The 4146-nt window shown below is 37.1% G+C and overlaps 1 protein-coding gene across 1 annotated transcript in view; it reads right to left on the minus strand.

Moving 5' to 3' along the window:
- The window catches only part of ndfip1 (Nedd4 family interacting protein 1), a 424215-nt gene that overhangs the window by 328901 nt on the left and 91168 nt on the right, over positions 1-4146 (minus strand). The gene's annotated exons all lie outside the window — the stretch shown is intronic.

The following is a 4146-nucleotide window of genomic DNA, read 5'->3' on the forward strand; positions in this document are numbered from 1 at the left end:
ATCCGTTCAGATGTCAGGGATATCCGGCGGGTCGTTTAGGTTTATGTGATGAGGAAGGATTGCACAATGAGAGTGAGATATCAAACATAGAGAGTTAGAGGAGGGTTCCTGTAATGCTGTTTGAAATGGTCGCTATGCATAATAGATAACATACTTTATAGCAGCAGAAATTAAATTTACATAAATTCGAAGGTGAATTTGAAGGTGCAGCATCAGTATTCATGTTAGGAATCGTCTACTCGAGTATTTAATTTATAAATTATTCTTTAACATCTCGTATGTTGCTTGTTTACTTCCTGCTTCCTGTATATGACTCTAATTAGTGAGTGAATTTACACCCCTTATTTATTTTGATGTGTTGTGAAATCTTGTAGTTTATTTTTCTGATGTGGGATGTGGTAGCTCAGTGGTTAAGGTGTTCGACTACTGATCAGAAGGTCACTGGTTCGAATCCCAGGTCCACCAAGTTGCCACTGCAGGGCCCCTGAGCAAGACCCTTAACCCTCAATTGCTCAGGCGTATAAACTGAAATAAGAAAAATCTACGTCTCTCTGGATAAGAGTGTCTGCTAAATGCTGTAAACGTAAATGTTAAAACATGGTCTTATTCTCGTCACAAATATACTCACACTGTACAATACCTCGTGACGTAGGTGCTCACAAGATAAATGCCTCTAGTCACCTCAGACTGAAAATGGTGACATGCTAGCATTCGGTTTTAGCACGTCACAAGAAAAGGGACAAATTCATTTGTGTTGGTGTTATGTGTTTGTTTGTTTGTTTGTTTGTTTGTTTTTCTCTAAGTGACAGCTGCATTTAGTGATTATTCTCAGAATCGATTTTATCCAACGCGTCTGTTTTATATATGATTGTGACACTGCTCACACTACATGATGTCAGATTCATTTAGAAATTCTTCTGACAGGTCGATCAAACGCTTTGACAGGGCGTTGTTTTCTCTCTCCATCTGATTTATGACAAGACAATGATTTCTCAAGAAAACAGTGTTACAATCCTATATATACACACACACAACAGAATGAGCATGGTTTGGTTCCATAGTAACCTTAATCTCTAACCCTTTAACCCCAACTGTATCATATTTGCTAAATTCCATAAAAAGAGGCAAAATAGAAAGAACCAAACCAAAAGAAATGTATGAAATGTTCCCAATTACCATGAACAGTCTTTGCTTTTGTTCTGACATACATTGTTGTGGCCAGTAAATTGTCCTACTGTATAAACACCATAGAATTCAAATACGATACAAATATGTGTAGATAGTTATCAATAATAAATGTATTTTGTTTAAAGGCCTAGTATCTTTTTAACATTTAAAAAAAATAGCCCGTGACTAAAGGTCTATGCTTGGTACTGAATAGTCAGCAAGGAAGGAAGTCCCTTTCCAGAACTTTCTATCTGACTGTCCCTCAGTGGTGAAATAATCTTCCAACCTCAATCCACTAAGCAGAATTTGTCATTTTTTATCTTCAAAAAGCACCCTTTTCCGAGAACATTAACTAACCGCTAATTAATTAATTAATTAATTAATTAATTAACAAATAAATAAATAAATAAATAATCTAGTACTCAATTTAAATTTTGTTGTAATGAGTCTGTCTGTGTTTTGCCCTGTTTCTGTCTGCTGTCTTGCCCTGCTGTTAATTGTTTGCTCCGCCCACTCATTTGTTACCATGGACACTAATTGAACTCTCTCTCCCCCAGGTGTGTCGTCTTAGTCTCTGATTGTCTCTGCGTTGTGATTGGTTCCTGTTTGGTATATCTACTCTGTTCACTTGTTCACTTCCCTGGTGTTAGTCGTTATGGTGTGTACATGTCCTGTTTCCTGTTTTGCCCAGTGTTCTGCCCTGTTTTGCCCAGTGTTCTGCCCTGTTTTGCCCAGTGTTCTGCCCTGTTTTGCCCAGTGTTCTGCCCTGTTTTGCCCAGTGTTCTGCCCTGTTTTGCCCAGTGTTCTGCCCTGTTTTGCCCAGTGTTCTGCCCTGTTTTGCCCAGTGTTCTGCCCTGTTTTGCCCAGTGTTCTGCCCTGTTTTGCCTGCTTGTCTGTTTCTTGTTTTGGTTTATTAAAAGTTTAAACTGCATTTGGATCCTCACTCGCCTTTGCCTCACCACGACACTTGTGTAGTAGCCATCATTTTTTTTTTTACCTCTGCTTAATACATCAGTTCCTCATTGTAATTTGTTTTGGATAAACGCTTCTGCTCAATGAATAAATGTAATGTGATGTAATTGTTAGGAGTTTTTCTTAAAACAAAAAAAAATTCTTAACAGGCTAAAGAAAATCTCTAAAATAAACGACTTCACAAAAACACACCCCAACACTATGTTTTCAATGCTCTGAGATTTTAAAAATCTATATTTTCTTTTGTTCATTTATTCATTCATCTTCAGAAAGCTCTTTATCCTTGTCAGGGTCTCGGTGGGTCTGGAGCCTAACCCTTGAATACTGTGAGGAAAACACAGAGAATGTGACATCAGACAATTTATCCGGGGGCACGGAATTAAACAGCATGTTTTTGGAAAATTGGGAGAAACCAGAGAAGTTTGTAGAAACCCAGACAGACATGAGGAGAACATATAACTCTCCAGGCTCGTAGTGGACAGTAACCCATTAAACCAGCGGTGTTCAATCTTATCCACAAAGGGCCGGTGTGGGTGCAGGTTTTCATTCCAACCAAACAGAAGCCTCAGTCTACTAAAAGCCAAGAACAACTGATTAAACAGGTGGAATCAGGTGTAGCTTCTGCTTGGTTGGAATGAAAACCTGCACCCACACTGGCCCTTTGTGGATAAGATTGGACACTGCTAAAACACTAAACCCTGGATCTGTGAAGCTACAATGGTTCCTTCTGCCCCCAGGTTATTTTAATGTTTACAAATTCAGGCTTCATGTATTGGAAAGAATCTTCAAAAATGATATTATTGCTTATTTCACGTCTCACTTTCATCTTGTGAACTTTACTTTTAAATAATCTGGCCTGGAATTCAACAAACAAAAAATGTAACCAGTTGCTATAGAGGCGTTATGAATTAAATGCGGTTTCATTTTTTGTAGTTTAATGATAAAGATTTTTTTGTCAATTTTTTTTTCTGCATCCATCCTAAATCACATTCGAGTTAGCCATGATTTAAAAAAAAAATGTCTAAATTGTGCAAGAAGCATGCTATATACACCCGGCTTATATCTTCAGTGCTTTTTATAGATTCCTTTTAGTTATTTTGGTTTTGCTGTTTATCCTATGTCATGTTTTGCCCATCTGTTTATTACCATTTTGATTTTACTATGAATATGAATTCCCCCCTGTTCAGACTGTTTGACTTTGATCCGACCTCTACTACAATCTAATCTTGGTAGCTGAGATAAAAAAAAAAAAGAGTTTGCATATAAATTCTACCGCATTCGCTTTTACCCAGCATGTACTGTAAGAGGGCTTGTTAACATACCAGCCTATTTATACCACAATTGCTAGATTTTTTAGGTCATTTCTGTGTCAAAAGCCTTCGTACGTATAAATCCATATTCATCAAACTGACACACTTTGAGTGTAGAAGAGCAGAAAGCCTCTCAGTTTCAGCTGAAATATAGCGACACTGCAGAATCTCCTGAATATTAATAGTCACGTCTGAAAACGGTATTTTTGCGATGCGTGTATCTCTCCCCACGTTTCGAACTAAAGGGATAGTTATGCTGAAAAAAACGTGGAACAGTGTATTACGAATCCCACCGCTGAATATAAAGAATGAGATCAGAGGGAAAAAAATGCCAGATTAGCTTCAGTGTGTTTTGTAATAGATACAATAAACCGTCAAAACTGAGAGATAGACAGCATTCAAATATTATCCTGCCTGGAAAATTTTTTTTTTTTTTTTTTTTTTTTTTGTATTTGATATTTGATTTTCTATCAAAGTTTGCTGAAAGGTGCAATTCTTCATATGAAAGAAACAATAAAAACTGGCCACTGACCTCTTCTGTTTAAGTCTGTGACTGGCTTGAAATGCTGTGCTTTTTCCAAAAGTAACACTGCAATATTATGGAGGCAGTCAAATAAAAAAGAATTACATTTAAACTCAGTTCATTTAATAAATCATTGCACATTCACAATAAGGGATTCTTCATATACCCCGAGGC

Source organism: Tachysurus vachellii, chromosome 14 (assembly GCF_030014155.1).
Source record: "Tachysurus vachellii isolate PV-2020 chromosome 14, HZAU_Pvac_v1, whole genome shotgun sequence".
NCBI lineage: Eukaryota > Metazoa > Chordata > Actinopteri > Siluriformes > Bagridae > Tachysurus > Tachysurus vachellii.